The sequence below is a fragment of the Tasmannia lanceolata genome, unplaced genomic scaffold (genome assembly GCF_043159265.1).
Source record: "Tasmannia lanceolata isolate RefF3 unplaced genomic scaffold, GAP_Taslan_0.1 ptg000015l, whole genome shotgun sequence".
Lineage (NCBI taxonomy): Eukaryota > Viridiplantae > Streptophyta > Magnoliopsida > Canellales > Winteraceae > Tasmannia > Tasmannia lanceolata.
The window spans coordinates 29,664,726-29,673,934 of NW_027518692.1; the positions used below are offsets into that span (position 1 = coordinate 29,664,726).

General features: G+C 36.8%; 1 long non-coding RNA gene across 2 annotated transcripts; it reads left to right on the forward strand.

Moving 5' to 3' along the window:
• Window positions 1-1,926: 1,926 nt before the first annotated feature.
• Window positions 1,927-6,986, forward strand: LOC143846785 (uncharacterized). 2 transcript variants are annotated; one of them, XR_013234847.1, is made up of 3 exons: window positions 1,927-2,154; window positions 6,178-6,298; window positions 6,378-6,986. It is a non-coding gene; the product is annotated as an uncharacterized LOC143846785 (long non-coding RNA). The 2 variants fall into 2 exon arrangements; XR_013234848.1 differs by having other exon boundaries at window positions 1,936-2,154; window positions 6,178-6,276.
• Window positions 6,987-9,209: the final 2,223 nt, after the last annotated feature.

Sequence of the window (9,209 nt, forward strand, 5' to 3'; positions counted from 1 at the left end):
GGAGCTTCCGTAGCTATTCCGTGGCTGCAGTCTTCTTCCAGCGCGTCATAGTCTTTATCTGCCACCTAAATACGTAATTATCTTGAATATATCAACCATTTCTTTATTTTCCGATCGCCTGGATCGGACGTAAGGGATTCAATGCAGACTTTGATGGGTTGGTTTCGCCATCCCACCCAATGAATGATCAAGAGAGAGCCTATGACGCCAAGAACTGAGAGAGATAGAACATGTAACAGTGCCATTGATCATTACCGTTCAACATCTCCTCCGAGCGCTTTAATGTAACAGCGCCTTCTAGCACTTCTGTGCACCGCGTGCCTCCCCTCGGCCTGCTCAGGCCCCTGCTCATCACCGAAAACATGGTTCGCCCAAATACCGACCCGTTGCTCGAACTCGGCCCGGCTCAAACACCGGTGATCACGAGACCATAACTCAGAGTTGCACCCCTAGGTTGGATGCAGCTATCACCCTGGCTGGGTCGGGTTCAACCTAAAAAAGTCAGGCTGGGTCGGTTCGGGTTGATTTTTCCTTACCGGGTTGAGTTCGGGCTGAGGGCTTGGGCAACTTGTCCCGAGCAAAACACAACATCTTTAATCACTTTTTTTCTACTAAACTTAAAAACTCAGGTTGGATTGGGTCGGGTTCCGGTTGAGTAAATGGTTCCTTGGGTCGGGTTCGAGTTGGCCTCAACCCGACCCGAGCTGCACCCCTAACCCAACCACCATAGATGATGTACTGTTATCATGGGGGAAGTGATATATTCTCCCTTTTTTTTACTTAGGACAACCCCCTCACGAGGGGCATTTTCATAAAAATGAACTAAATATTGCTTAGCTTACGACTTTTTACCTCGCCCTTTTCTAGACATCTTTTTCTCTTCCTTTCCTCAATTAGTTTTTCTTTCTCTAAACTTGCCACTCACCTGTCAACAAGGATTAATTACTAGAAAGTTTTATCATCACTCACCCTTGAACATTGGGGTTCTTTTCAACAATCATCAAAATCATGGGTTGTTATTAGATATAGTGACCAACTCTTTTCTAAATTGAGGAAGTTTTGGAGATCATTTCAAGTGAAGAAAGCTGAGATTTTTTGTTATTATGTAAGTAGGACCTACTAGGACACTCCGAAGGATGGTCCGATTTGAAATGGATCGTGACCGGGACACAAGAAGTAGGATCCGAAGAACACTCCGAATCCAATGCGACCGATCAGGGATTTGAATGGATCATATGACTAAGACATAGGTGGATCCGTTGACAACCCTACCCTCGAGTATATGTATCGCTACTTTTTACACTAGAGGAGGATGTCCCAAGTAAAAAAGGGCAGTGATAAATCGACCCCCATCTCTCTCTCTCTCTCTCTCTCTCTCTCTCTCTCTCTCTAAGCACTGCTCTATATATGGGGGTCGATTTATCACTGCCCTAAAAAAAAGGGGCGAATATATCATTTCCCTATTATTGTGAGAATTTAACCTTGATGTGTAGGGTTATTTTGGTCATTTCACTGGAAGCAACAAATGCCCCCACACGTGCCACTATTCAAGCCCCATGTTTTTAAGATAACTGGGTCTTCCTAGCATCTCTCCGTGATTTATGGGTGGCTTCAATAAAAACTCCCAAGACTTGTCCAAGAAGTATTTGGCAAGGCAAATGTTTGAAAAAATTAGGGAAATATTTAGGAAAACTCCAGCGTACAACACATGTTTATTTTTAAATAAGGCATGAAAGGGTGGTTAAGTGCATTTTTTGCCACATTAGGATGTAAGTTCAATTTTCCTTACAAAATCATTTTCAAAATTTTAATTTACGGCGTAATCTTCAAATAATATTCGTGCATAATTTTGCAAGAAGTTTTGTGTTCCCTCACATAAATTCATGGAACTTTCCTTATAAATTTTCTACACCTACATTAGTCAAGACGTAAGACCTTTTGCTCTCATCTTACTATCTTAGAGTGGCCCATCTGCAAAGACTTGACTATGGAGCCAACCACTCTGCCATCAAAGAGGACTCTTTCGAAATCTAGAATAAGAGGACTCTTTTGCAAAAGGGAAAGGAAGATATGAACAGAAAATGGTGATGAGAGGCATTTTCTTCCTGTTGGCTTTCTTGGTTTCTGCTGCTGTTTTTTTCCATGGACAACCAGGTTAGTAAGTTCAAAATCTTGTGTTTTTCCTTGTACCATTTTCCAGTAAATATCTATCTTTTTACTTGTTTGTCTTACTTCACTCTATGCCCCTCGCTTATTTCATTTACACCTTTTTTTTTCTTGAAATGATATCTAACTGAAATTAGACATTCATACAATTCTCCTCCTCTTCTCCATGTACAAGGAATGTCTCTGTTACTCTTATTTATTTTTCTCTTAGGCCAATAAAAGAATGAGGAAAATTTGTATATAGGGAAACCATAGAAAGAGAGGAAGAAATGGGACTTTTGAAACCGAATTACTTATAGCATGTTAAGCTCCCTCCCCCTCCCTCCTGTTGGTAGGTAAGCTGGGTTACACGAAAAAAATTCAAGATCTTCCCCAAATAATTGAAAGGTTACTATGTTTAGTTTTTATTTTGAGAGATGTGGTGAGGATAAAATTGTAATTTTGTGTCTAAGGACATTTTGTTCATTTTGCCTTGCTTGCACATGTGAGTCACCCATGTTTGCTCCATCTTTTCAAATTAAAACCCTTCTTTGAAACTCTAAACCCACCACCATTTCTCTGAGAAATTAAGTCTCCACTTTTTCATACCCATCACCACTTCACTTAGTTAGTAACTCTCTATTTTCCATCGACTAAGCCTATCTCCATTTACAACTACTTGCTAGGGTTTTTGTAGAGATTCTCCACTAGGAAGGCCTCCATTGAAACTCTATTTGTGATGTTAAGCAGAGGGCCAACTTGCCCCAAATTTTCTCTATGCTTCGAAGGTTTCTTTATTTGTTCTTATCTTGTGTTCATGTTCTTCTATCATTCGTATTGAAGTACATCTTATGTGTTTGTCCTTCATTTTTTGTTGTGGTTCTTAGCTAGAATAGACTTTGCTTTCACTATTTGAGAAGCGAAAATTCCGGTATTGCGAAATTCGTTTATCTTTAATGTTTTTTCTCAAGAATTGTTTTATTTATAATGGCCCAAGATCATTTATAAAGCTCCATTCATGCATTTGAAGCTTACAATTTTATCTAACGTTACTGGTTTGTAAAGAAAAATTTTGAAAATATATTAATTTAATAAGAAAAAGAATTATGGCACGTAAAACGGGGAAGCGATTAGAAAACAATAAAAACCATATTTGTTTTAAAATATTTTTCAATGGAAACTTCCATTTATTATTAGGCTTTAATTCTGGAAAGTTTCATCAATTTTTAAAATGATTTGGTATTTATTAAAAATAGACGAAAATTTAAAATAATTAATAATCCGATTAAATAAACTCTAAAAAATATGAAACTTTTTGGGTGATCTAAAAACCTTGTAAAAATACTGGAAACAAACTTTCACTAAATTTGGACATGATTTGATATACTTTTGGCTTCATTCATCAATAAATAACCCTTTTTGGGGTTATTCTTTGAAAAATAGAATGAAAAATAAAACGGCCGAACCGCGGTTGGAAATTAAATTTTCAGTAGTTTTGTATTTTATATAAAACCCAGAAAATATCAGTTTTTAAAAAGAACCATGTTGTCAAACATTTGCTTTGATAATCTAATTTAAATCCATATTGAATAAAAACAAAAGAAAACCATTTTTAAATGGAGGAAAATTAATTTTTGGATCAAATTTTGGATTTTGAAAAATCATAATCTATATTATAACATACTGGAATTTCAAAGAAAAACTCGTTGATTTGATCCATCAAAATTAAAACCCTAGTATACTTTTTCTACTTCACAAAGATGAGGAATCCTTACCGTTGATCGCGATCCTTGTCTCTAGGGTTGGTGATCCAAGAGATACGCTTTGTCCAACCCTTTTATACGCTAAAAAAGATCCGAAGAACACTCCAATAATCCTTGATTGTGTTATGCCTTGGAGAAGAAGAAGGAATTCAAGAATTCCTTTTGTGAAGAACACTTAAGAGAGAGATGAACACACTTCAAGAGAGAGGAGGTTTTTTTCTTTTCTTTTTTTTTGGGAGGAGAGAGAAAAAGGACGAATTTGGATATTTTTGAATCCTTCCCAGGATTGTTTGCTTGATTTTTATACAAAAAGCTAGGGTTAAGAGAGAAATAGTAGTTTCCAATGTGAGAGCTCTCATTTTTTGCTTGTTTTCAATTTTCCCCTCTTGCTTTCTTTCTTTCTTGTTTCCAAATTGGATTTGATTTCAATCTTAATTTCTTGTCAATCAAGACATGTTATTATCATTCCACATTGCTTCTTTGGAAGAAAACCTTTTTAAGCAATCATTCATCTTTTCCTTCTTTCTTTCTTTTCTTTTTTTTATTCTTTTTATTTTTCTTTTAACAAATATGATGTCACCATTGTGACATCATCATGGTTGGGTGCTCAACTCATGTGGGTCAGCCATGTGGGGCGCCCACCATGGTGGTCGACCCATATGGGTGAACCCACATGAGCTCCATCTTTGCGGGCTTTACGCCCAATGGGTCATTTCACACGGGTTTCGGGTTTTTCCGTAAAAATTCAATAAAATCTTTCTAAATTCAACATTCTATATATGGACCTAACCCATTTGACATTTATGGTGAATCCCTCACACATGATCGGACCTTCTTTTTTGGAAAATAACTGTTCGGACCAAAATGCCCCTATTTGACTGTTAGACATCCAAATGCGACCAAAATACTCTCAGATTGGTTCACCTCTAAAGGAAAAAATTAAAAATGGAAAGTCTTTGTGGTCAAACTTCAAAAATAGAAACTTTTAAAATTGGGTCCTTTTGGTGAGTAATATTAAACAGGATCATTTGGTATCCCCTGAAAATACCCAAAATGCCCTCAACACTTAGAATTTCCAAATTAAGCGAAACTCCTGAGAAATTCTAAATTTAGCAGGTTTTCCAAAATTCAGGAAATCATTCATAATCTCCCAGACATATTTCGGGGATCAAAAGAATTACACATGAAAAGACCAAATTACCCCGAAGTGCTAAAATTTGGCGAGACTAGGGAAAACCCTGAGAAATTCTAAAAATAGTAGATTTTCGAAAATTTATGAACGGACTCAAGATTTCTTAGACACAACTTAGGGACCAAATATGATATGTTTGGAAATGTCTAAAATACCCCTGAAGTGCAAGACTAAGAGAAAATCTTGAGAGATCTAAATTTAGCAGGTTTCCCAAATCTTACGAAATTACTCATAATCAATCAGCCGTACCCTCGAGATGGTTTTGGACATATGAGAAATGATTGAAATATCCATAAGATGATGAAAATGTAGAAGCCCCATGAGTTTCTAAAAATAGCAGCATTTTCAAAATTTGTAAAATCACTCAAGATTTCTCAAATATAACTCGGGGGTCAAACGAGACATATCAGGAATGACCAAAATACCCCTGCAGTGCAAAATATGCAAAAATGAGAGAAATCCTGAAAATTTTAAAAATAGCAGGTTTTTTCATTTGCTTGGAAACTTGAACTTTCATCTTCCAGAGGCCAAAGGAACCCCCTAGAGACCTTCAGGATCGCGAATCAACTTCAAAACTCCCATAGTGAAATGAAATCTACCCTAAAATGCATGGATGCCTAATCTAATGCTGAATACGGATTTAAAACTCGATGATACTACTGAATCTTTTGCTTTTTAAAGCGTAGCAAAATGGGGGTGTCTACACTATTAAATAGATTATACATGCGATTTTCATTATCTACATCTGTGTTCGGTAATTTAATAACTTGAGTCCATGGCATTTAAAACATCATAAATGTAAAGCTTACTTAAATATTAAATACCATATATATAGTTATTAAATATCATACACATGTGAATTTCTCTATAGCTATCAAATGCCTTATAAATTTAAATTTCTTTGTGGCTATTAGATACCTTTAAGCTCTTGTTCTTTATTGTTTTATTGCTCTATGCTGAAGGAAATCATGACTGTTAGATTTAACATTTGTATCATTTCTCATTTTATTTAGTACTATTTCCATGGAATTTATTGGACATCCATCATTTCATAATTCAAATGGTAGTTTTGGCTAGAATTCAGGTCTATGCACATCATATCCGTGCAGAAAGAAGCACCGAAAGTTGTACAACTTGCTCTATGCCGAAGGAAATCAAGACTCTTCTGGAACTGATGTATATTGAACAATTTTGTAATGTAATTTCCATTATAGCACTTTTATTACATGAAGTCTTCTCCAGTTGTACAACTTGCTTGACCTATTTTCCTCTCACAGATGATGTGGAGATTGATGAGGGAGCTTAACATAGGATGGGGATCTAGATGACTCTATGAAGAACCCTAAAGTGGAAGAAATCCCTTAACCTGTGAAAGCTCTAGGCAGGAAAGGAAGGTGTTGGCTCAAGAAACATTCCGTCATAGCCTGAACCCCAAATATACCATGAAAGATATGATCTTTGGGGCATTACCATAACACATCGAAAATAAAGTCTCAGTTAGTTTTGCAATTACCCCTATGACTTGAATTCACACAGGAAAGATAAATCTCCATAATTTTGACAAAATGCAGAAATGACCTATACTCACATACATCATGAAGAAATGATCCCAAAATCATATGTCCTATGTGCATAATGGAGGGAATCTCAGTTACCTTGCAAGTATCTAAGACAACTTGAGCTTACAGATGTTACAAGGAGATGCTCACCACAACATATGCCCAGGCATATATATAAAAAGAACAGGAAATTTATGTTGCTTTGCAAACATCCCAAATTTCACAAAAAGATATTCACCCAAGCATCAAATTGTAATCACACCTTATTCACGTCGTCCTTTACTACTCAATGAAGCATATGCCTATCAAAACATGATTGAGCTATAACCTGATATCATTCAAAGAATTGTCAAGATATCATCATAATTCTGAACAGGATCTTGCAAGCTCGCCAAAAGAGAAAAACACATTAGGTCACATACATGCCAAACATGGTGGTGTCAATATCAATAACTGCCAATTAACATCCATGTTACTATGATTTAACAATGGCCCTGTTCTTTGACAATAGTATTACCCGAGACATTATACCCTCTAACTATATCTTCCTAAACCATGCTCATCTTTGGCTGTTTCAACAAAAGTAAAGGAGCATCATGGCTACCATATACTTTTAAGCAAGTTATGGATCTAATCACACCAAGGTTAAGGCACCAAGACCCTGGAATACCAACATGGGTCCTGCAAATGGACAACAGCTTAAATGGGAACACATATCAACTGTAATTACTAGATTAAACCTAAGATGAAGATCGTCACAAGAGACAGTGTTTCACATCTAACACATAGAGAAGGTCAGAATGGTTTGATTGCTGAAGTTCTCATGATTTCACAAAGTCTGCTCTCGAATTGCCATTTCACAACAAAACTAGCAGACCTCACTTCCAACTATCATAGTTCATGCTTAAGTGGGGATTACTAGCAGGCATTCATGGGCAACAAAAGAGCAAAGTTGAACATACAGTTTATAAAGAACATGGATAAGCTAAAATTATTTCTAACGAATAAATGAAGAGTAGGAATGCTCTCCTAATTGCAGGTAATACAGAGCCTAGAAGTTTGAGTTAAAATTGTGATTTATGCATTTGAATTCAAGGCTATGGAATTGAATAAACCTAAATCTGCAGGGCCAACCCATCTATAAAAATCAAGTATCATTCAGGTTTCTCCCGGACAGAACATTAAAACAAAAATCAGATCCAAAACTGAAATTCGAGGAAATTGGCCATCACAATGAGAGTCAGGGATCAAAGCTATGGTAAAAATCAAATTAAATCCACATTCATGGACCGAACACCACTCAATCAGAGGAGAAACTGGTACAAAACTAATCATTCATGGCATGAAATAATGCAGGAGATAGAAAATTTCAGCTTGACCAAGTGATACCTGCTATAGAGGAATTCTTCACATCTCCTTCTTCCTTTGAATTGTGCACGAGCAGGGTGAAATTTACAGAGATTGGCGGTCAGTTTGCCAGGACTTCCAAAGATCGGAGGTGGCGGAGATCATGCCGGAAAAGATGAGAATTCTCTGCAATTGATGATAGGATTGGTGGCGGAGAGCGAAGCTCGATAACGATTGAGACTCGGAGCAGGATTGCCGGAGACAGCGCGGATCAGATTTGGATAGATCTGAGTGAAGCTTGGTGGTTAGGGTTTCAGATTGGTGAAAGAGATGGAGATTGTGGCCGGAATCCATGGCTGTTGTCGGAGTAATGGGTTTGGATTTAGATCTAGGATTTTAGGGGTCAATGTGAGAGCTCTCATTTTTTGCTTGTTTTCAATTTTCCCCTCTTGCTTTCTTTCTTTCTTGTTTCCAAATTGGATTTGATTTCAATCTTAATTTCTTGTCAATCAAGACATGTTATTATCATTCCACATTGCTTCTTTGGAAGAAAACCTTTTTAAGCAATCATTCATCTTTTCCTTCTTTCTTTCTTTTCTTTTTTTTATTCTTTTTATTTTTCTTTTAACAAATATGATGTCACCATTGTGACATCATCATGGTTGGGTGCTCAACTCATGTGGGTCAGCCATGTGGGGCGCCCACCATGGTGGTCGACCCATATGGGTGAACCCACATGAGCTCCATCTTTGCGGGCTTTACGCCCAATGGGTCATTTCACACGGGTTTCGGGTTTTTCCGTAAAAATTCAATAAAATCTTTCTAAATTCAACATTCTATATATGGACCTAACCCATTTGACATTTATGGTGAATCCCTCACACATGATCGGACCTTCTTTTTTGGAAAATAACTGTTCGGACCAAAATGCCCCTATTTGACTGTTAGACATCCAAATGCGACCAAAATACTCTCAGATTGGTTCACCTCTAAAGGAAAAAATTAAAAATGGAAAGTCTTTGTGGTCAAACTTCAAAAATAGAAACTTTTAAAATTGGGTCCTTTTGGTGAGTAATATTAAACAGGATCATTTGGTATCCCCTGAAAATACCCAAAATGCCCTCAACACTTAGAATTTCCAAATTAAGCGAAACTCCTGAGAAATTCTAAATTTAGCAGGTTTTCCAAAATTCAGGAAATCAT